General features: G+C 40.7%; 1 long non-coding RNA gene across 1 annotated transcript; it reads right to left on the reverse strand.

Annotated features, from left to right (window-relative positions):
- Nucleotides 1-2,278: 2,278 nt before the first annotated feature.
- LOC121941506 lies at nt 2,279-24,909 on the reverse strand. The gene is made up of 3 exons (XR_006105759.1): nt 24,828-24,909; nt 9,398-9,572; nt 2,279-2,978 (listed from the first exon to the last, which is right to left on the reverse strand). It is a non-coding gene; the product is annotated as an uncharacterized LOC121941506 (long non-coding RNA).
- Nucleotides 24,910-25,951: the final 1,042 nt, after the last annotated feature.

Consider the following 25,951-nt stretch of genomic DNA (forward strand, 5'->3'; position numbering starts at 1 on the left):
GGCATTAATACAAGGCATCAATACAATTGCTGTTGCAGCATTAAACACACTCACAGGAGCAGAAAACAATTTATTCTGTCCCTTAGCCATGTTGGCAGATGGATCCCAAAACACTTGGGTATATCAGCCAATTACATTAATAGAAAATACCAGGACAGATGAAGGATGAATGGGGGTGTAGTTGGCCAAAGAGGCTGTAATTTTGGAAGAATTGTTCAAACATATTCAAGACTTATCAGAAAGTTTTGCAAAGATAAGCCTGATAAAATTCTTTGAAACAAGACATTTAACCTTGATAAACATTGTTTTGTGTTACCACCTAATAAAGAAATCCTCTATTGTAATATAACCCTTTAAGACTAACAGGTTATCCCACTACTGCCTTAGCCTGGAGGATGCTCTTAGTTTGATGCAGCCACACATAACACACGTCAATGGCCACACAGCTATGATCAGTAGGTCTGCTTACTTTACTCTGCTAAAACCTTCCTGGTGTACAACTGCTAATCCCTGACAGAATTTCTTTCTGCACTGCAAATGCATTTGTGCTCCAGACACTACTTTGTGCAGATGCAAATAGACTAAAATAGATCCAGAAGGCCTAAAAGATGATCTTACACTAAACGGACACAGCATACAAAGATCAAGCCACCACTTTCATGAACAATCCTGACTGACGACACCACATGATGAAATGTTGGGGTTACGCCTACCCTTGCTGGCACAGACAGTAAACTGATTGCATTATTACTGCTCCATAAAGCCTTGACCTAAGCACTAAGAAAAGCACGTGACTGAAGGACACAGAGTACAGAGGCACTTCTGAAGGGTGAAAAGTAATTCTCTGCTACAAAGGTGCAGTATAGTACATAATGTTGTGCTGGCAGAGCATTATATTCTGGGGCAACAATTCACCTGGCAATGTAAACAGATATTGTGGTTCATATGGATTTAAAGAGAAGGTGTTCTAGTTTATTTTTTAAGACACCTTTTATCTTTAGGTAAAGTTTTCAATACTATAAGTCTACAGCAAAGCTAGTGGCTCTAGGAGGCTGTCACTACTTATACACAGTGGTGCTTCAAGCTAAATGCTAATGTCAGCTCGCTAACCTGCCCTCAGTGATAATGCTAGTATGTTGATGTTTGGCAGATATAATGTTTACCGTGATCCCCATCTAACCTTAGAGTGTCAACAAGCTAACATTTGCTACTTAGCGACCAAAATAAATAGGACAAGAAGGGAAAAACTGATGGCCTGAAATGAAAGGTCAGGGAGAGATTACAATTCATCCTGTGGGCATTGGTACCATTTCTTTTTAGCAATTAATTCAATAGTTGTTAAGATAGTTCAGACTGAGCCAAAGGGTTGGTTCAACTCGACCAACTGACAGTCCGACATTGTCATCCCCCCTGGAGTCATGCCACTAGCATGCCTAAAAATTTTAAAAGACTATTGAGAGGCTACAGGCCAACTGGTCTGTTCTAAAATACTGCTACTTTTGCAGTGCTTTTGGCTTAAGATCATGGCTACCTTTAGCGTCTGCATGATATGCAGCTGGACATTGTCAGAACAAAACCGTTAAGCAGTGTTATTATATGCTGCTGGATGGCGGAAAACACCTTCCATGGCAGCATGATTCGTGGAGAGTTGGCGTCAGTTGAGGATGCAGACGGACAGAACCTGTCGCATCCACATAATATGCCCCTGGATGGTGTCAGGTTAAAAAACTGCCAGCAATGATGTGATATAAGAAACATGAAGATCCCTATATGGCGGGCAGGAGGGCCTGTGGATGGATTGAATAAACCCGGGACGTTATTGCAGTAGTCTGGTGTTTGCTTCCCATTTGAATATGATGTTTTTTTCTACACCTTACCGTGTGCCTTTTTTGCCTTAATTCCAACCATCTGTGCCGTCTGTTGACACCCTGCTGTTGGTTGCCATGTGTTTTTGTTGCCTAAAGATAACCACCTGCAGCATAATCCCACCATGTGCTTGTGTTGACATCACAGTAGCAGCACTCCGGAATGTCAATAGCAGATGCAGGATACCTAGAGCATAACATGTAGACGTGGAAGTCCATTGCAAAGCGGCAACGTGAAAATTTAGGATGAGAACATGTTGAGCCTACAAAGAGCTGGTACACATACAAACATTAACCAGTCTGAATCAGTGATCTATTTGATTATGATACCAAAATAATTGGGATCCACTGACTTATGACTACTTCTTTTATTGAGAATGTATATATCTGCCATAACAAAATAGAAGGCGCAAGCATTTTTAAAGAGGCCCCCTGAGTCAAACCACCAGAGACAGACAAGAATCATGGTGCTATGTTATATCAATTCCTCCATGGAGGTTGTTTTTTCTTCTGGAGAGATTGAGTGGATAAAGACATGACATCTCTGCTGACATCTCATTAATTCATAAGCTGTCCCCCGTGGCAGAGGGAAGACAGGAATAATGCTTCAATTCAGAACTGCAGCAATTTCTCTTGTTAACATTGGGGTGACAAAGCAGCACCATGTAATGAGAGTTTTGGGGGGGATGGCATGGCATGCTTGACAAAGAAACTGAGGAGAATGCCTGCTGAAAGAGTGTGTGTTCCTTCAAAGAACAGTAAAATGGTTAAGCCTTTGGACTATTGACAGCCCATCAATGAGCTCCGAGACTTGAAATGGTCTGATGGATTTGACTCACAGCGGACGCCTGAAAGTGGAGTGCCAACAGCAAGCTTTTTCCCCAGAGGTATGTGAGAAAGAAAGAGTCTTGTCTTTTTCCTCGGCTCTCCTCCTCTCCGTTCTCCTTCCATGGTGAGAGCTCCCACAGACAGCGGGGAGTGGAACTTGTGGCATTTACTGATCAGCAGAAGCTTCCAGGAAGGATGCAGCGAGGATAATGAGGCTCCCTGGGCAAGATGGGATCAAGGTGAATGTAGGCCACGGCAGGAGAGCGCTCCACTGGTCAGGACTCACTGTGGGACAAAAACTCTCTGTTAAACGAAGACCTGTCTAGACCTATACAGAAAGGACACACTCCTTTTTCAGCCTCTACTTTGAACAACAGAGGTGTTATTCCTCTCTATATATAGCCTGAATATCACACATATGTCTCCGTGGACTTCACAGACAGCAACGGCAGTTCACCAACCACCCCAGGAAGACAAAGAAAAATTTTCCCCTAAAAGAGCATTAGGACATATTTGACAGTGTGGGAGAAGCAAGTTCAAAAGAGAAGTCTCCTCCATCAATAGAGAGGGAGCTGAAGGTGGAAAATGCATGTGCAAAAAACAGAAGGAAACTTGTACCCTATATACAAGGTGGGATTCAACGGAAGGAGGATAAAACTGATATTAGACCAAGATAATGCCATAATCGCCTTTGTGCAATGAAGTTTCTAATCTACATAACCTGCATTAACTGATTTTTTTTTTGGCAACTTGGTGGCAGAGGTAATAAACCATGAAGACATTAACAAGTGGGCACCTTTTAATTTCATTTGGCTAACGTGTTAGCAAACAGTTGCCTATTATAAATTTGAACCAAAATTCTTCTTCAACACAAGAAATCTGAGCTTTGTATAAAGGACAGTGGAACAAGGTTCACAGTGAGCTGGCGCAACACTAAATTTTATGCCCAGTTTACTCAAACATAATTTAATTCTGCCATCTGGTGGGCTTTTATATGAATACGCTGTTTACCAAATACTATTTCATCAGTGTCCCTCCGAATCTGGAAATGACACATCTTAATGTAACATCTTAATATGTTTGAAATATAATTGTTAACAGGGCATTTTCTGTTGTTTTCACTCACATTTGACGTATTAAAATGTTATGTTCAAACTTGTAAGGAGGAAGAAACTTAAATTATTCATCCAAATTTAACAGAATAGAATAGGACCATATTGCGTTTGACGAATGTGAACAGTCAGATTGCTCAAAATGGGCGCTGACAAGAAGTGAGCAATGCTCCATGGAAAATCAGCACGTTTTGCAGCTGTTCTATGTCCAGCATAAATGTCCAGTTTTGCTGGTCTATCCAGTGGTGCGTCTTCATTTTTCTTTTTTAGACTTAAATTTAGCCATTGCCTCTCCGTTCCTCTCATTTTTGTGCTCTTTCTGTAGCCCGGTTTTTCTTTTTTGAGCTCCTGATTTTTGGTGAGGCATTTTTAGCTAGTCAGGTTGCAGTTCCCTGTGCATATTTAGCGGTGTGTTCTGTTTTTCAGACCCTGATCTGACCCCCGCTGTCAGATGGTGCGGTCAACCATTACATCCCGTTTCAGTTCACTCCGAACAACTGAAAAACCAAGAATAAAGGTTTGCTCCATCACACAATGACTGAACTTTAGGCACTGGAGACATGCTCATTATAACAAATGTGCAGTTAAGTAAGTTAATAAGTTGTGCCAAGGAAAGCATGCAATTCTTACAATTGTAAATGCTGAACTGGTGAATAAGTCTGAAAACGCAGGTTTGGAGTGCTGCAAAGATGATGTTTTTCTGTGGGCCAACGCAAAAGACATTGCAGTGCAGAAACTTGGTTTATATTTGATCAGCACTGCCTAGTTTTACGGTTTGACCAGAGTGAGGTTTGCGTTTAAAAATCCATTTGAATCTGCTCTGAAATTTGATGGATTCTTTCTTGGCCTAAACTACGCCCTTCTACCAATTTTTTTATGGTAATTGAACAAGTGGTTTTTCTGTAATCCTGCTGCCAAACAAACAAACTGAACCCAATACATAGCCTCCTTGGCAAAGGTAATTCGTCTTACAGCAGTTATAGCCACAGGTAGCCAATAAGTTTTTCATAATTTCCAAGCAAGGACTTTGTCGTTTCCACGAGCTAAGCTGCTCATTGGGCTAAAAAAAATGCCATGCAGCTGCCCATAATGTTCTGCTCTCAGTACATTTCAGCTGGATTTGATTTTAAATCTTGATACTGCAAGATAATTAGCCCCAGCTATCCCATTAGATTTGATTCAGTCACTCTTGCATGATAGACTGCATAATTGTGTCAGTCCCACTTACTTTCTGAGTGCTTAACATTTTCCTGACTGTCAGAATTCAAATTCGAATATGCAAGGTGATTTGTAATTTGCACCTCTAGACAACTTCCCCAGGGCCCTTGACTCCTCCTCAGAGGCATGTGGTTCACCTTTTGTTGGTTGTTTTTCATAAACAATGATCCAACAAGGTGACAGGGAGTCTGCAGGGGCCCAAATGGAAATTTTGGCCCCAGGATCCACCAACACAGAATTCCAACTATTATCCTTCAGTAATGTGTGTAATACTAGGGTATTCAACACGGGTCCCTGACCCCTAGAAGTGCCTCAGAGTTACTGCAGGGGGGCATCAAAATTATCATTTTGAAATTTTATTTCAGGTTTTATTTCAGTGTTTATGCCACAGCGGCTGGAGGCATTATGTTTTCGGGTTGTCTGTCCGTCATCTGTCCGGACTATTCTTGTGAATGCTTTATCTCAATAACACCTTGAGGGAATTTCTTTAAATTTAGCACAAGTGCTCACTTGGACTCAAAAAAATAGATTTTGGTGGTCAAAGGTTAAGGTCCCTGAGACCTTGTCTGTGTCATTCTTGTGAAAGCAAATATCTCAAGAAAACCATGAGGGATTTTTTTTTCAATTTGGCACAAACGTTTTAAGTGGACTCAAGAATGACTTGATTAGATTCTGATAGTCAAAGGTCAAAGGTCAAAGTCATAGTGACCTCATAAAACATGTTTTTAGCTATAACTCAAGAATTCATAAGTTAAAATTTTATACAAATGTCCAATAGTATAAAATGATGAAATTCTGACTTAATCCAAGAAGTCAAAGGTCAATTGTAACATCATAATGATCTGCAAAAACACTTTTCTGGCCATTACTGAACATCATAAGTCAGGAACAGAGGGGAGACAGTTGGCCAGATACTGAATTGGTGACATTAATCTCGACAATGTGCTGATTTTCAAGATCTTTTGGATGTTATGCATCCATGTTTTCACAGACACAGATATAAACTGTAAGTGCAATTTGACTGACATGCATTATTAGCATATATTATTAGTACTTTTTTATTCAACTAAAACACAAGAAACTTGTGCTCCAGAGAAGGATAAGCTCTCAATGAAGATCCTAGGGTCAGCAATTATCACACATCACACATCTTTGGGGTCATCAGGTGGGAACCCTCTTTCATCAGTGTTTCACCTCGTTGGTCCCACAACACTTCCAGGAGGCTAGGCAGTGAACTCTGACGTCCCAAATCCACTCCCCTACTGCCAGCTCTCACTGCTCCTATGCAGCCCAAACAGCCCTGCCACCTTCAACAGACCCAGGCTCCGTTTATGCGAGCTCTAGGTAGTGACAGTACCACCTGGCTATCACAGATGCAAGGCTATGCTACTACTTGGCTACCACAGATACAAAGCTAAGCTAAGCTAACACATGGCTATTCCCCAGGAGGCTAAGCTGAGCTAGCTAGGCTAGCTAGGCTGGCTATCACATGGCTATCACAGCCCAAACAGCAATGCCACCTTCAACAGGTAGTGACTGTGCTGATGCTACCTTTCCTAGCACATGCATCACAATTGCCAATATACTAAAACTCACACACAAGACTCAAGCTAAGGAAAATAAGGATGAACTGGATCAACAAACACACTTACTTGGATGGCAGCATGGTCTCACACAAAGAGACTCAAATAGGCCACTCCCACACCTAAATACTCTCACACTTCCTGGATTTTCTCCTGAGAGGACTGATTGGTGGATCTCTCCGCCAGATCTCAAGGAGTTGTCTCTTCAGTGGGTCCCCCTGCTGGTCCCCAACTACCATTGTTCCTTCTAATCCAAATCCACTGACTGGATTTAACTGCCTCATCTGACATTTTCCTCACTGTCTTCCTCAAGCTCTGTTCCCTTACTCCCAGTTCCCGGAGGAGAGAGGTAGCTGATCCAGCTACAGAATCCCCTACATCCCACTTCAACTGGGCAAACCCTAGCTTTAAGTGCCTTCTGCCTTTAAGTCTATGTACCTCAGTTTCTTCCTTTCATAGGCTTCTTCCACTGAGGCTTCCCAAAGGACTGTTAGCTCAATGAAATAAACAATCTGTTGACTCACCGACCACAGCACTATGTCAGACCTCAAATTAGTACAGACTATTTTCTGGGGAATAACAAGCTTTTCTCCCAAATCTACCTGCATCTCCCAGTCACAAGCTCCTTCCACAACCATACCCCTGCCTCCTCCCTAACTTACTGCCTCTCTGTTTCTCACACTCATGTACAAACTGGACATCGAGACTATCCTTTTAAAAACCTCCTGAATTCACCTGTCTTCTTGTCCCCTCAATACCTGCAGCTAAGCTTCTCAACACCTGATTATGTCGCCACGTATACCGACCCTGTGATAAACTAATTTTGCAGCTTGACAGAATATGTCTTAAAGTTGCAGTACCTGAACACAATGGGCATGATGGGTTGCCATTTACCCAGAGCTTCAAGTTCTGGAAGGCTGGCAACACGTCATATGTAGTCCCTATCAGAAATCTAATGCGACTCTTCTCTATGCTCCACAGGTCCCTCCAGCTAAGCTTCCTCCACTCTACACTTTCCCAATTCAACCACTGACCCTGCTTCGCCTGAGCAACTGCCTTAGCACCCCTTACAGTCTCCTCCTGCCTACGCACCTGTTCCACTACCAGTTTTCTTCTATCCTTGGGGCCTGCTGTATTCCACACAGGTTTGCCTGGCTCAAGCCCCCAGGCCACATTGAACATTACCTACTATCTCTGCATGCCTAAGTGCAGCCTCTGCATCCTGAACTGCCACTCTTGGGTTCCATTTTCTCCCCTTGGAAGGATTTGGAACCACACTCCTGACTATTACATCCTTACTCCCGGCTAACAACAGCTCTGCCCTGACCTTGGTGCACTTAAACTCCTGTGTTAAGCTAGATACTGGCAGCTGAAGTATCCCTTTCCCATACAACGCCACACTACTTAAGACACCTGGGAGCACCTAACCACTTCCTAATATATGAGCTAACCAACCTTTACATTCTCTCCACAACAGATACTGGGTTTTCACAGAAGTACTTGCCAAATATTTCAAGTGTGCAGACATACTTTGTGGGTTTTCGAGCAGGAGACTATAAACACTGTCCATCTTACAAACAAACATGATGAATAAATATATGAATCTGCAAATAATATTTGTAAAAACAGCTTAGTAATGTATGCACCAAAAAGGTTTACACATGTTTACATGTTACTGTTACCCTGGTTTAATACGCAACTCAGTTGTATACTATATATAGTAAGTACTCTTTTGCCTGGTAATGTTGAATACCCCAGCTATAATAGAAGTATGGAAATGAAATTTAAACATTATTCAAAAATGCAATTAAAAGGGAAAACTAAATCAAGTAATGGATGAAATTGAAATAGAAAAGACTTGGAATACAATTTGAGAGCACTTACAGTTCAGAACACACTAATAAATAGACCAAATTTATAAAAGAATTAAAAGTGCAAAAGAGAAAGTAATCAATCAAAGGCACAGGAAAACAACAGTATTTCATTTAAATTAAAAGTGTTTCAGCTTGGAGCCCATTTAACATCATGGAGAGGTTGGTTCAGTCTGTGTGCAGGATTGCAGCTCCACACAGTGTCACTGTGGTCGGTCTGCCTGCCACCATTATAACTTACTTTGTCAGAGCATTTATTTATTGATTTGATTGAAGTTTCTCTTTGTTTTTTTATTTTTTTCTACTAATTAACTGCTGCAAGGGGATCTGACGTCTCCCTCATACAAAATAATAAACTCTGAATGAGGAATAAACATTTCTTTGAGATATTAGTATCAACAGTATATGAGCTTGTCTTCATCCCAAACAAGTCTGGACAATCTTGACAATTCAGGCACTTCTTTGAGATGCGGAAGCCTTTTGAAGTGTGCGTTTGATGTGAAACCCTGCTGAGTTATAACCCAGCTCTCCGAACATAGATGCTCTTGCCTGTACTTCAGGGAGCTCTCAGGTGTTTCCTCTTTCTGATGGAGATAACTTTTTCCAGGTGATTCCAGGTTTGCTCCCGCTTACCAGACCTCTCTCTAGTTGTGTGTTTTACATGAATTGGTGTTTATTTATCTCTTGATTAATAATTCTATTTTTTTAAAGCTAGATTTAGGTGTTCAAGGCTCATAAAACAAACATTAACAAGTGATTGAATAAAGTTTCAGTTCAAGCGAACACAAAAGAAAAACAACCATGAGTGCAGCACACATGCCGGCTGCCATGACAGCTCAAAGTCTGTGAAATCCCACCACGCCACCCCCCGATCTGCTTTGATTTATTAATGCGCCTAGCCTTAACCCACTGCCACTTACCCCTCACTGGATCCTCCATGAAATATGTATTGCATGGCTGACGCACGACAACAGGATGTCAAAGAGGAAGCTGGAGGAACACTGAGGAAGGTGAAAAGGAGGAGTCATCATCGCCGGGAGGCCTGATCTCATTTAAAAGGTCGTTTCAGGTTAACTCTCCCGTGGAAATCAGGATCTGTGAGGCAGACAAATGTACGGATTCATCAGAGGAGGAGACACTGGAGTAGCTTGCACTGGGAAACTTTTTTTTTTCAAATTCAAAACAAAACAGATGACTTATTTACTTTAAATTGAAAAAATAAATAAAGAGAAAATACTTATAAAAATAACAGAAAATGAATATTATAATGCAATATTACCACTAAATAAGGTAAAACAAAAAAAGAGATTAAATTACAAAATATTGTTCAAGGAACTATCTTCTCAGAACACATTGCTGCACTGTAGGTACTACACACTCAGAACCTGCTTTAATCGCCAAGTAAGTGAGCACAGACACTACAAGTAATGACTCCAGTTTTTGTTACTTTCAATGTTCATAGCCTATAGAGAAACAGACTATAGACTGTATATAATAAAGGTTGCTACCGTGATGTCACTAATTGGTTTGTGGACTGCTGCTTAAAGGCTTAAGTTCAAAGTAACTGCAGCTGGAGCAGCTATGTTACCCGCCCTCTAACAGCACGACCCACCCAACATATCTAAAATGTTACTCCATGATCAGCCCCCTTCGCTCCTTGGTCTGCACGCGGAAGCTGTAATGAAAATGGTAAGTAAGCAGTTAGCTAGCTATTAAGTATTACATTAACAGAGGGCATTAAGGTTAGGGTAAGGGTTATGCCAAGGCTACAACTTGTTACTTATAAAGTGAATCACTGTTACATTTGGTCTAATAGTTATTCACTACCGTGTGAAAATCAAATATAATGTGCTCACTCCCAATATAAATGATAAAAAAGGGTGCTGACTCCTCAAAAAATGAATATCAAAAATGACAGCCCTCCAATTTGAATATATTTTATTGCCACATGAACGTTTTGGGGCAGATGCCCTTCTTCAGCATGTGCATTGGCAATAACCTAATGAAATCTTCTCAGGTGTTATTGATTTTATCCACAAATGTAAACAGCCTGGTACATCCCAGCAGGGGGAGCCAAAAATTGTTTTTTCAAGGATTTTTACCAGAGGTAGGATCACAGTAGTGCTACAGTGTAGCATTGTAACAGGGCTCTGATAACCCTTGCGTTCGTCATTTGTATTGGTGGTGGACACTGTTGTGTACACTACCAATGGAATGTGTCCGCAGCTGTACATGTCATCTGGGCTTGACATTCCGGTTGTCGCCACCTTGAAGGCGGGGGGGGGGCGGCCTTCAGTGGACCAGTGGACCAGTGGAGCTCTCATGGGGCATTAATTCCTATGAGAGCTCTTTTTCAGATCTAAAGGTATCTATAAGGCTTGCGCACTACGACTTATGGCGGCCGAGTGCTTTCAATTGTGCCTGAGCGGGTGACTTCTGCCGGTGGAGCGACTGACTTCTGGTTTAGTGCTTCGCTGACTTGAATGGTGGTCTAACAAAAATTAAATCTTGCTGCTCTTTCAGACTTTCTAGATAGTGAAATGAGTCATATTACAGATGTATATAGTATATATACTGAACATCTTTACATGTTTATATAGAAAAGTTTATAAATAATGTATGTATCTGTATTTGTAAAACCATCAGCAACACAGTGACATTCATTTATAAGCAGCTGTACAATAGTAACATGGAACGCTGTTCTAATGAATTAACAAAAACAGAGTATGACAGTATGACAGAGGACAGAGGGCAATAGTGAGGTTGCCATCCACAGCATTGTCATGGTATTTACAGAGAGAGGAGATTGTGGATAAAATTAGATTGTATCAAAAAACAAACAAACAAATAAAAAAGCAATCTATACTAAGAGTGAAATTTGAACATGACACGTTCAATATAAACAAACCTTGAATACAGAGGTGAGCAGTATGTTTCATGAATCACTTGGTGAATATGTTTTTTAAGGCCATTCATAGGAACAACTTTGGTTTACCAGGTGTGGAAAAAACACTCACAAGCCAGCAGTTAAAAAAGGTTAGTCAATAATGAATGCGCATGGCTCTCTCACTTTCTAACAGTCCAGTAACATTTCAGTTTAGCAAGTCATTAATAACAGGTCATTAGTGTCTAATTTTCTAATTAGCTACCAAGTCTGCAGCAATACCAAGTAATTAACAAAGGCCTTTTTTAAAATTATCCCTCAATTTGCAGTTATTATGGTATGAAATTGTTTTATAACAACAAATAGTAAAATAATACATTTTTCTAGTGTAAATGTTTGAGGGGTCCACTGAAGGGGTTTGTCCTGATGAATTTAAGTGACAACATTACCTAGAATTACCTCCTCATGGTTGTATGCCTCTATGAACCACTCAAGTTGCAGTTACAGCTTACATTGATGTCTGTGAAAACAGGGATGCTTCCCCCAGCAGTGAATCTCTACAATCAGCACAGTTTTAAGATTAGTGTCACCAATTCAGTATCTGACCAAATGTCTCCCCTTCTGTTCTGAGATATGATGTTGAATAATGGCCAGAAAAGCATTTTTGCAGAACATTATGATGATGATCATATTAGACAATCTTGTGGGGTTTTTTTTTTTTTTTTTTACAGAATTAGTGTTTGAATTCTTATGGTCCAAAACATGACTTTGACCTTTGACCACCAAATTATACTGAGTTCAGTCATGAGTTCAAATTGATGTTTGTTCCAAATTTAAGGAAACTCCCTTTAGGCCTTCATAAAATATTGTGTTCATGAGAATGAGAAAGACAAACCATCACAGTGACCTTGACCTTTGACCACCAAATTGTAGTTTGTTCATTGTTAAATCAGAGAGAATGTTTGTGCCAAATCTGAGGAAATACCCTTAAAGGTGATCTTGAAATAATGTGAACACAAGTATGAGACAGATGCATAGTCACATTGACCTTTGATCACCAACTTCTACTGGGTTCAGTCATCAGTCCAAGGGGATGTTTGTGCCAAATTTTAGGAATCTCCCTTAAGGCCTTGGTGAGCGATGGGGTTCATGAGAATGAGATAGATGAAAAGTCACAGTGACCTTGACCTTTGACCGCCAAATTCTGCAAACTTCGGTCTTGAGTCCAAGTGAACGTTTGTGCCAAATTTAAACATGGGCCCTCATGGCATTCTTGAGATACTGCATTACTGAGAATGAGACTTATGCAAAGTCACGGTGATCTTTTACATTTGACTACCAAATTCTGATTAGTTCATTGTTGAGTCCATTTGAACGTTTGTGCCAAATTTGAAGGAATTCCCTAAAGGTGATCTTGAAATATGGCAAACACATGTATGAGATGGATGCATAGTCACAGTGACCTTTGATCACCAACTTCTATTGGGTTCAGTCATGAGTCCAAGAGGACGTTTGTGCCAAATTTGAGGAAACTTCAAGGACTTGTTGAGATATTGTGCTCATGAGAATGAGAAAGATGCAAAGTCCCAGTGACCTTTGCCCAACAAAATTGAGCCAGTTCATCATTGAGTCCAAGTTGACTTTTGTGCCAAATGTCATCATTACATCGAAACAATCTTCAGATATTTATGAGAATCAGACAAACAGACAGACAACCTTAAAACATGATGCTTCTGGCCTCGGCTATCACTGGTAGCAGAGGCATAAAAACAAAGCAAGTGCCATGTGGAGGATAGAACACCAACTGCAAATTTCCTTATTTTTAATGTGTTAGTAACAGTCAGTGGGTAGTACAGTCACAGTCAGTCAAATCTCACAAAACAGTCTGAATTATCATATTAACTTTATTTTGAGTGTTAAACTCTTAATAATTAAAAGCCTAAAAATGATTATCCTTCGTTTAGTCGTGAATATTTAATGTCATAGCTAAGTCATGTTTTCAGGACCTTAAATTGATCAAAATAGAATTAGTAAGTGATTTATTAAGTCATAATAACACAATTAACCTCTAAACCATTCACAAAGTGCTGTGGTGCAAGGACTTCCATGGTAACCATGACACAGAGGTGTACAGTAAGGAGTCATACTGCTGCTGTTGGTTCCCACACATGTTCCTGTGCACTGTGTGCTTTACTTTATAAGCCCATCTCTCTCCCTGCAGCTTTCTCTCTCTAATATTCCATCCTCCTGCTTCATCATCTTTATTTCTCTCACTGTGAACCCAACTCAGCAGGCGAATGCTTTTTCTTCATTTTGCCCTCCTGCATGCTCAGCCTCCCACATTCCCCACAAATTCTTTGCACTCGCTCATGTTCCCTTCCTCACTGCCTTCTTCTTCTTCTTCTTCTTTTCCTCTCTCTCTCTCTCTCTCTCTCTCTCTCTCTCTCTCTCTCTCTCTCTCCCTGTCACTGGGGAGCCAGTTTACAGCCTATATCTCACAGAAACGGGCCATCCACCAGAGGAGGCCAGTGATTTCCATAACAGGGAGGCAGAGGCGGGGGCTGAAAGTGGTCTGCTGCATTGACATGAAAAAAGGGTGTGGACAGGAGGATCTCAGAGGGGATAACAAGTAAAAGCACAAGTGTCAAAAGAAGGAAAATGAGGTGCCTGGAGACATACAGGTCAAAAGGTTTGAACAATGATTTTGACCGAGTACAGGTTGTGGATCACATATTCAAGGTCAGCAGGATGAGCACTACAAAGCATCCTTGGATCGAGATTAACACCGCGGTTCTCCCTTGAGTTTTGAGGACTTTAATAGTGGGGCCCATTGTGTGATCAGGGCCCTGAGGAGGGGACGAGTTAAAGTGTCATGGAGCATGAAGGTGTGTCAACTGAGGATACTGGCTTGACTCGGGTTTTTTTTTTTAAATGACAGGGGGCCCCACATATGTTCCTAAGATTTGGATATTCCTTGGATTTTAGGACATTTGTCGGCTTTGAGGACATTTCTTTTATTTTGGGATGTTTCTAGGATTTTAGATCATTTCTGATTTTAGGACAATTCTCAAATTCTCTGACATTTCTCAGATTTTAAAACATTTCTGGGATTTTAGGACGTTTCTGGGATATTAGGGTGTTCCTAGGATTTAAGGATGTTTCTAGGATTTGGAGACATTTTAAATTAGGACTGGTCTCAGATTATAAGATATTTCTCACATTTTAGGACATTTTAAAGATTTTTTTGGATGATCATTTTGGATTTCTGGAATTCAGAAGTGAATTTAAAAATGTTTCGAGGATTCTAGGACATTTCTAATTTTAGGACAATTTTCAGATTCTAGGACAATTCTCAAATTTTAGAATGGACATTTTTAGAATTTAGGGACATCTCTATGATTTGAGGACATTTATTGGATTTTAGGACATTTTCAGGATTTTAGGGTGTTTCTGGATTTCAGGACATTTCTAAGATTTTAGGATATTACGGGCTTAAATCTGCACTTAAAAAAATCTCTATTTTGATGCTGTTTTATGCACTCTGGCACCTTATGTATACTAAAAGAGCAAAAACAATTCCCAGTATGAATCGCTTTATTTCTAATGTGAGTTAGAAAATGTTTGTCGGGCAACTTGGTACCCTTTTGGAGGCAAGGAGCCTTAAGTTGAGGATCACTGGTGTAAATAAAAATGATAGAGAGTGACAGATGAGGTGAACAGGAAAGTGTCTGGAAAAGGAGAAGGGAAAAAAACGAGGAGATGTAAAAAAGAAAGACAGATCAAATGGAGCAATGCGAGGAAGATAAAGGGCAGAGGGGGAGAAAGTCACAGGAGATGAGGGAGGTTATAAGAGGAGGCGCAGCAGGACCGGGCTGACAGCAGTGAAACAGAGTAGATGCTGCTACTGGGTACACATACATATTCCATCTGTAAAGCCTCCTTTCTTAGGAAATACCCCCCTCCTCTTCTCTGTTTCTCCCTCTCTCTCCCTCCAATCCTTCGCAGCCTCTCTCCTCCTCCATCCCTCCCTCTCCCTGTGCCAGAGCACCGCAATAGCAGTATGAATAATTGAACGAGCCTGAATCGGGATCGAGAATTTCTGTTGCGGTTGTGTCTGCTGGTGCGGCAGGCGGGCGGGCATTCATGACAAAAACAAAATAAAAAAAACAATCCCTGACTTTCCTGTTTGCTTAAATGTGAGCACACACACAGACACACAGTCACACACACACTCTCTCACACACACACACACACACACACAAACACACACACACACACACACACACAAACACACACAGCAGGAGCTTGTGCTCAGAGTAAGTAGCCTGTGTTGCTGTCTCACTGTGGGGATTTAAGTAAGGGAGAATATTCAGCTACAGATGTACTGGAGCTTTTCTCAGCCTTGTATGACATTAAGCCGATGTTCAGAGTCACAGTCTGAGAGGAGGAGAGGACAAGCGATGTTTGATATGAATATTCCCAAGCAGATTTCCCTTGGAGGGGAATCTGTGCAGGATCGGATCAATCCGTTTATCCAGAGGAGAAAAAACACCAAGTCGAGGACAAAAGTTAGAAATGTACTGCAGGAGATATGTGTGTATGTTCTGCATGTGAGAGGAAAGAAGAGACAGGACTGCTGCAACGTGTGTGTGTGTGTGTGTGTGTGTGTGTGTGGACAGAAAACAGGCTGAGTACCTGGTTAAGTGCCTGTGAAATGTGGAACAAAAGGGAACAGTGTCTGTGTGTGTATGAAAGATCAGGAGGGTGTATCCACAGGGTGTTGTCAGGTCGGGCCAGAGCTACAGCTACAGTATGTGTGTTTGTGTGTGAGTGTGTGTGTGTGTGTGCGCGTGTGTGTGTCAATTTGTGTATATATGCATCAGTTCCAGCTTAATTGGCCCAAATCTGCCACTCTGTGAGGCCGGTTACTCGCCCCTCCATGTGGCCTCTGGGGAGTGAGGGAACATAAGTGACATATTAAACTAGCACTCTCTCTCTCTCTCTCTCTCTCTCTCTCTCTCTCTCTCACACACACACACACACACACACACCTGCCCACTCGCCTTGCCTCCATCTGGGAACAAAGCCAACAGACATGCAAAGTAATTAGGTCATCTGTGATTTTTAAAAAAAATCCATATTCACTGGGATATAGAATACACACATACACACACACTCCTTTATGACATAACATTTTAACCCCATTCATCTGTAACCTGCTGTCTGACCAGATTAATTTTACCTGACGAAGTTGCAACTTTACTAAAAGTGAGTAGTAGTAATTGACAGTGTGCAGGATTCTTGGATTTCTTCATGCTCATATTATTGGATTCTACATGCCTGTTAGTGACACTTAATGGCAAACGAGAACTTCTCATAATTAGCCTACTTGGAACTTGGGCTGTCAACATTAAGGCATTTATCACGGTGCAATTAAAGTCAGTAACTAATGCGTTAATTTTTTAAACTTGCATTTATCCCTTGGTGGCATTCCGTCTTTAAGAAGATGCACTGGTCTGAGTTTTAAAGAGACTTTTAGTGATGATCCATGTATCATATCATATATTAGCATACACTCCAAATTCAGACTACATTTTGGTGATGCAAAAACGATGTGGTCAGTTTACAGAGGCCCCTTGACCTCTGACCTCAAGATATCTCAATGAAAATTGGTTCTGTGGGTACCCATGAGTCATTTTATTCCTAATCAAGACAAATATGGTCAGAATTGCTTCACCTTGTTTATATGAATTTCATAACTGTTTTGAAATGCTAAATAACAACATTTAAAACATGCGATTAAAAAATATGATTAATCACAATTAAGCATAGAAATTCTACAATTAATGACAAATTTAAAAATTAATTGTTTGACCGCCCCTCCTTTAACATAAAAACATGCACGCTTGTGCATTAAAACACACAGTGGAAATAAGTAACCCCCCACAAGTCTTAAAGGGTTACAACAAGAATCAAGGCCCTGCGTCCACCAAAGCTTTTTTTTCCAGCTAAAACACAGAAGGCGCTGCTCAGGAAACACCCAGCTGAAGCATTTTATTTCAGCTAAGATGCTTTGATTGTGTCTGGTTGCTATGATATCCACCAAAGTAAACATATCAGCAAAAGGTAGAGTACTTGCTGTTTGGATGAGGGGAAGACTGAAGCGTTCAGGGAGAGAGAATGGACCCGTCGGTGTGGGTTCATCAGAGGAAACATGATCTATCTATCTATCTATATTTATATGGTGACACTGTCTCTTATTTTGACCTCCCTGCTTAAAACAGGTCCTTTCTTTCAAAACTCAAAAGGCAGTTTTTTTTTTGGTTATAAATCTGTTGCTTAGACCTTCCATTAACATCATCAGGTTATTTTCTCAGACTCGTTGTTTTCTCAGAAGTCTCCTAAATCCAGTTTCGGCATCTAAAGTGAACAGAAGGCGCAGCTTTAAAGTGTACAGCAACAGCACGACTGCAGATGTAACTCTAAATCAGACATCTGTTGTATTAAATGGTAATGCAAAGTCAACAAAGCCAAATCTCTGCTGCTAAATGAGCTTTGTTCAAATGCTGGCTGCGTACTATAAAGCTTCATCAAGACAGTGAGGGCCAGGAGAGCTAGCTAACCCACCAGTGCGGTTATAATGCCAACGAATGCCCTCATGGTCCTAACAAGCCCTGCTGATTACTCATTAGTAGTGAGGACTGTTGGTCCACATGATTCATCTCTGCATAAAACCTCACTGGCAAGGATATTGTTTGCCACTGCAGCAAAAACATTACATAATATAACATATAAATAAGTTGGAATTACATAAGCAAGCAGAGAGAAGCAGCAACTTTTTCTTGGATCAGCGGCTGGGGACTGCGAGCTGGCGGATGATGGAGGGAAACAGACAGAACGAAGGGAATCAAAGCGATGATTCAGCAACTGAGTGAAAGCCAAGCAGAAGCCATGTGGCTGCAAAGCGCACGATGACAAGGCATAGAGAGAGGAGACTTCAAATGCAAGCAGGAGGAAAAGACCCAGGTCTTCCTCGGATAGATGAGCTTCATGCTGAGAGAACATGAGAGGAGAGGGAATAAAGAGGACTGTGAGCGATGATAGATAAGGAGAATACAGGACAAAAATATCCTTACTGATGTGTTTCTAACACCATGTGCTCACCTGTGCGTGCGAGTCTGTTGGATGGATGACAAGTTGGTTTAGGCTGAGAGAAGCACCATGAGACAACAATCAGTCATGTGATGGAGAGGGAAACAGTGAAAGGATTTTACAGTGAGGTTTCTGCAGTCCATTAGTGCTTTACATCACTGTAACTGGAGTATATTGTTTTCAAGAAGCCTGTGCATTTCACAACAAGCACCATGTATTCTACTGTAACAACAAAAGATGAAGAAATCCTTCCATCACATATAGTATTGCATCTTTAGCCAAAATCTGATACAGCCATCATGTTCTGCATCTTCTCTTTATGCTCTGGGAACGCATAAAAAAATCCACAGTGTATGCAACATTTCAGACTGCATGAGTGCTCGCTGTTACAACTAAACAAACCTAAACAACACTGTCTTCACAAATAGAGTAATATTTATATAGATTTGTTACTCAGACTATTCTGTTCACTCAAAATCAGCAGGATGAGATGCTCAGAAACAGCTGTTAACAGTTTGCAGCACATGCTTTCTATGGTAACTCTGTCTTGTACCTACAGCCAGGTTTCTACAATGGGGGGAAATTAGGAGTTAGGGTCGAATTTTCTATTAAGAACCACGAAGATCAAGCAGGCTAAATGACATCTGTCAATCTGTACCTTCATTCTGTTTCAGTACAGCGGACAGCACCAACACTCTGGAGTGCCAGTAATCAACACAGACACAGCAGAGACCAGCAATAAAAAATCCTTCCTGCTTTCATGCTTATTTGTCCAAAACAGGCCATAAAACATCCACAGAGCCCTCAGCCTCCTCTCCCCTGCTTGTTTCTTTACTCCATGTCTCACACAGTTCTTTGTCCTTTTGCAATCACCACACCTGGGTCTGAATTTGGCCTGCTCAGGGTCTGACTGGTCAGCTAGTTTAAGGAAATTCAGCAAACATCATTTTCTTTTTCTCTGCCATTTTACCAGTTTCCTCCTGCGGCTGAGGGCAGGCTATCTTAATTCAAACCACAGTTTCAAATCACAACATCAGCTCACATGATGAGCACAAAATTCCCAAACTTTGTGTGCTGCGTGACCTGAAGTGCCCTCTCTTTCTCTCTTTTAAAATACAATTTAAAATGCTTCTAAAATAGGCAAACAAAGGATTTTTGTGTGACTTCAGTGGAAAATAAAGGCTTACAACACAGGTAACATTAAATGTCAAACAAAAATCTATTTACATATTTTCATAGTGAAGCAGGATCCAATTTAATATGTTCCGGTCTCAACGTGGGAGGTCCGGCAGGATCTGGCACAAATTAAGCCTTGCCAGCAAGGGAAATTGAAAAGTATTATTGGACTAAATTCTTCTTAAGTTTTGTTTTTTATATGTATATGCACAGTGACTACTTCTGGTGTTGCTGTTAATCTCTCCTCATTCATTTATTTGAGAAGCGTTAGTTCTCAGTTCTCTTTAGTTCTCTTTTAAACGAAACTTCCATCGTTCTAATCTACTTCAGCAATTTGCCACCACACTCTCCTTGCAGAAAGCGTAAAACTCTTTTCTGTGGTAACATTACTCAACCAGTGCCACTGATAATAAAGCCAAGCCGCCGGCTATATAGAGCGAGCACAACTATGTTGGACAGCAAGTATCAATCAAAGAACTGCGATACAATTATTGTCAAATGTGACATTCTGCCACACAGTGTGCAGATACAGTGCAACCTGTCACCCACTCATTGCCTCCACATGAATCAAACAAATGACCTATATTTCATTAAAAACAGCAAATTTCAGTGTAAGGTGACAAGTTTGCAACACTGACTTGCTTTGGGTATTTGGTTGGTTCAAAGGGACGACAGAAAGGAGAAAGAGAGATGATGGAGAAGACATGCAAGCCTCGGGCCCAAAGCGGACTCCATCAGGGAATGCTGTGGACCTTGTTTGGTGTCCCTGCCATGGGGGCTCCCCTTTATTAAGATCTTTTGAAGGGATTTGTTACAATAAGAGAACTTTTGAATAACTGCAGACCCCCAGCTCGCTGTGGCATGTTACTTTGCTTTGCCTGCTGGAACATTTGCTACTGGTTAAAAATATTTATGTTGGAGCTGGACTTGTTTGATACCTATGAGGACCCCCCCAATCCCTCCCAAAAGAAGGACCCGAGAGCACGTCATGAAAGTTCAACGTATCAACGATGGTTCATAAATCTTACACAACAGTTGGTATGATATCCTACAAATCAATGCCCCAAGAATTATATCGCTTCCTTAGCATAAAATTATTTAATTAATGTAGTGGTCCTGAGGGTAAGTTAAGGGGAATTATCTTCCAATGGTAAAGGTTGGGAAAAGAAACATGATGAGGACATGCCTTAAAATGACTCAGAATTCACACTGGTCTCTTAGGGAAAGTCCTGTGATTTCTGACATGGTGAAGCAGGAATCATGAAGAAACATGATTCTCAACTAGCATCGCCACTCTTGACCAGCACATTAATATATCATGGTGAATGGAGTGTAATATTGATGTCCTATTGCAACTTTGCCAAAAAAAAAACATCAAACTCCTTCTGCACAAAAATGTACTGTAGCAGAAAGGAATGCAGCAGCACAAAAACAATTAATTTATCTTTAAATGTGGCGCATGCATAGAATTTCAGATTAAAAGCAAGTCTAAAAAATGAACACAAACAAGCAGTCATATTGCAATCATCCTTAAAGAGAAAAACAAGTGTTTTGATGCTCTGCAGTAGAACATGACTTCATGAACCAGAGATGGCTATATGTGGGCTAAAGGCCAAGCTATTCAGGGTCGATTTCTCCCAACCCCCTTACCAATTACTGCTGTGATGTCCCAAAGAAAGACAACTTGAGCCCTATGCACACTGCAAAAATCCCTCGCCTCCCTCTAACCACACACAGGTAGCTCAGAGATTCATTAAAAATCCCTCCTCTGGTCTTCTCTCATGTGCACGTCTCCCCTAAGGGACTCCTGAGAATCTCTTCTCCTCCCTGTTCCACTTAGCCGGGCCTCAAACTGACTTTCACATTGATGAACAAGCAAAGAAGTCACCTTCTGAGGGTACTCACCACCGTACGACACACTTTTTGTGATGTGCTGTCAGAAATTTCTTGTGATCACCAAGAAAGAGTATTAAAAGTAACACATAAGAAACCAAGAAAAAACACAAGAAGGTTTAGATATCAACCTTAGCCAAAAATGTAATATTGTAATGTTCATAAAAGGTCTTTTTTCAAGGTCCATATTTTCACTCGTCATTGCAGGAAAACACAGGTGTAATTAACCATAGTAATTACAACTGTATTTAACATCTTAAGGACTTTTAATCATGGCTATTTAAAAATGCGTCATGAAAAGTCAACATGTCTCAAAAAAAATTATCCAGTGATTTAAGGATGTCCTTCCCAATGTTAGGCAAACGGGGAAAAGTCTTTTTTGGCCAGTGTGCATCACATGACGCTGTAGTTCCACTTTCAGCCACTACGTAAATTTAGCATCAGAGTGTGGCGCACTTCCTGGGGGATTGGTTCCAGGACCCTGGCTCACCTGTACACTTAATGTAACTGTGCCATCCCTAATAAGATTACACCTGTGCTTTTCCTGCTATAAAAACCTACCTAGCACCACTGAGCTAGCTAATCTTACAGCTTAGTCAAGAAAAAACATGTTAATGTTAATAACTTGCACTGTAATGAACATCTTTCATAAATCAATAAATGCACACTCCCTCCTGAATGATGATACTGCAAACATGAATCTGCTCACAACAAGATCTGTGGATTGCCTGTGGAGTCATGATTTCTTGAAAGAGACATCGCGTTGAGTTTTTCAAATGCATTGGCAATTTTAGCACCACAAGCTGAATGCCATCTAGTTCTATTAATTTGGGGATAAAATCCCTATGGCCGATATCTCCTACACTCTGCAACTCACACCAAAACAATCCAGACTGATAAAAAGCACCAACAAGGGAAAGTATATATTTTTCATTTGGGGGTGAACTTCCCCTTTAAAGCTTCTATAATCATTATTTTATGGCGATAGATCAAATGGCTGTGCGTATATAAAAAGCGTGGTAGTGATGAACCCACAGATATGTATCAACCAACTCTGCAGGCTCTATGAAACATTTAGCATCAGCCCGTTGTTTTGGTTTTTGTTCACAGCAGGTTTGGACACAGCAGGCAGCTGCTTTCTGTGAAAAAAGCCCTTATCAACCTGTTTTCAGTCTGTTGATGAAAAATATCGCTATAAATGTTCGTCAACAACCTCTTTCTCCATGACTAAGATGAGAAGATGAGAAGACAGCACCGACATCGTTAAATGCCAGCTGTGACTGTATTAACATGTAATACTGTTGGTGAGACTGAAATGTAGTTTAAAAACAAAAACTGTACTTAAATCTGTCTTCATTGTCATTGACAATAAAGACGACACATCATATGAAAGACTGTTCAGCTAATATGTATGTGTGTGTGAGTGTGTGTGTGTGTGTGCATGGTCGGTGTTGCAAGAGTCGGTCACACACAGGGGGACGCTGTTGTGAAACTGTAGCGGGACGAGTAATGATTCATCATAAAAAGAAAAATCTCAAATTAGATTGATTAACATGACAGAAAAATATTGGTTTGGGCTAGACTAGATTGACTGAAATGTCTAGCACTATAGCTGATAATGCTAAATTATGGACAACAAATCTATCCATCTAATCTATGGCAAGAAAATTGAATTAGAAGTTATTTGAGGGAGAAATGTGTTGATGTTTTCACAGCGATATAAAAGAAGATATGAGAGAAAATAATGATACATATAGTTAAAAGCCTTTTGAAACAGTTATTAAATACATCATTTTAATGTGAAAGACGGTTATTTTAGGTTTTAAGAAATGCGTATGATTGACTTTGTGTAATGCAATGCTAGTTTTAGTTTTTTTGTCTCTGTTTCTCTGGCAAAAAAGGGGAATAAATCAAAACAAAATTTAAAAAATAAGAATCTTTGTTATTGGCTGTATGACAAATTGTTGTCAGCTCAGAGTGTCACAATCAGTGCATCTCTAAAATAAATGCCAATAATGTAAACAATCAGCTGAATGGACCTTTTTGATGTAGTTAAACAGAATGCTTGCTAAAGAAGCATAAATTTGGTTGCCTAAGAAATGGGAAAACAACAGAAGCTAGATTGAAATCACCTTGTGACAGATCATTTTTAGTTGTAGTGGTTGTAAAAATCAATTAATAAATGTCATATCTAAATCCTGTTTGCAACAGTTTAGTGGCCTGAAGTAATGTTCTTGGGTGGGTTTTTTCCTTGATCTTTATGCTGAAATGAAGTAGAAATCCACATTTTAAAGCTGATATTTTAAAGAATTTCTTCCCGAGAGGACATATGCCCAGATCCTCCTTAGAGGATTTGCATTTTTGTCAACTTTTTCACTCCTTATGAGTTTGCAGCCCTGAAACTAACAAGGACATCTGACACAGGCCAAAGACCAAAAACAAAAACAAACATCATCAACATCAACAGCAAAAAAAAAACCCTTACAAAATAATCACTATTACAATGCCCTGTTCACTACCTGTATGACAGCAAACAGCAGACAGACAAAGGTAGTGACAAGTTGACAAGCATAGTGGAGCAGCTAAGGAGACATATTTCCTGAGAATGGATGGAAACTAAAATAGAACTGGAAAAGTAGTGAAAACATTAATCAGAATGCTAGCCCTTATCTTTCAAGTTTTTACTTATCCTGAAAAGGTGTATAAATATATATATATATATATATTCAGAGTGCTGCATTTAAACCCAAACCTCACACTAACTCGACACAAAACTAAATGACTGCTAATGCTGTTCTGTATCCGCTAGATGTGTAAATAAAGATCTATCCGCTGAGAAAATTCACACATACAACATAGATAGATAACATGTCAGGGTCATGTTAACAGCCACTTTCCTTTGTCCCTAAGTGGCCAAAAATGCAGGTTATACAAGTTAAGTCTTTGAAAATCTTTGTGGCTTTTAGTCTGTGACACACACTTGACACTTGAAGCGTCAAATTGCACTTCATCTCATAAGAGCAGCACAGCAGGTGGAGGAGAAGAACGCCAGGAGACAGCCAAGCAGAGGACAGAGTCAGGCAGACGGAGATGAAACTCCTCACCAAAACTGAATTTCCAAGGAAATCCTGCATGTTAGCCTTGGGAATTCTCACCCGCTGCCAGCACACACACCAATGCACACAAACACACATCTTCACCTGTACATGAGCACACAGTGTCCCGAATGCATCAAAGAGTGTTACCTTCAGTCAGAGAGGCACATAAAAGAGGAAGTGCTTCTTTCTGTTCATCTTCTGTGGAGCTCTGTGTGACGTGATTTTTGTCTTGGCCCTTTTAATCTGATTCCAGCTGAAAAGCACCGCAGGGCCCTGCAGGTGTACTGTAGCTGTTCCAGGAGGGAGACACAGACAGACATACAGTTAATATTTCATGTCTGGAGAGACTTTCAGTGCAAGAAGAGCTCAGGACCACATGAAACACTGTTTGATGGTTAAACCAAGTGGTGAGAAATCACCTGGAGGAAACCTCCGGGATGAAAGGGACCGAAAGCACTTCGTCTCTTCCTTCTCTTGGAAGTAATTCATCTGAGAGAATCTGAGATCGTTTTGGACCACAGAAAAAGCAAAGTATGAATCTGTAGCCAGTCCCTGTGATTCTGTGCAGTCAAGCATCTGTGACAATGTTCCTGCGTACATTCTCACAAACATACCGAGGATGCACTCTCTCTCTGTTTTATAATAAACCGCTTAAACTAAGCTGAATCCCTCCTACTACACAGAATAAAAGGTCTGGATGAGCTAAACAGCATTGGAGAAAGTTTGGACAGCACCAGTCTGCATGGTTGCTTTCCTCATCACCTTTTTCACTCCTTATGAGTTTACACCTCTGAAAACTGGGAATCTCTGGAGTTTTTAGGAGATGCATTCAGCAGCTCATCATGTTCCTATTTTCTTTTCTAGATTTGGTATGAAAACTGCAGCCAGATATAGTCAGGAATTGTCGCTGGAAGCTGCATCTTATTCTAGGTTATGCTTCATCATCATTGCGTCATGGTCAAAATCTTCCCCTTCTCCCTCTGAACTCATTAAATAGTGCTGCTCTGTCTGTGCTTTCAGTGTTCAGGACGCCAAAAGCCACCTTCTGCATCCAACTGGAATGCAGCTGGATTGCGGCATGTGAGAATGTGCTCGGACAGAACCAGTGGCGTTATTATCAGATGCTGGAGGATGTCTGGGTGGCAGCAGGTGCGTCTACATGCAACACACACGGGTGACATCACTTGAGAACACAGCTGGACAGAACCGGTTGTGTGTGCGTGAAATGCTGAAGGACAGTGTCAGGTAATAACGCTGATGACATCGACATA

The sequence above is a fragment of the Plectropomus leopardus genome, chromosome 4 (assembly GCF_008729295.1).
Source record: "Plectropomus leopardus isolate mb chromosome 4, YSFRI_Pleo_2.0, whole genome shotgun sequence".
Taxonomy (NCBI): Eukaryota; Metazoa; Chordata; class Actinopteri; order Perciformes; family Serranidae; genus Plectropomus; species Plectropomus leopardus.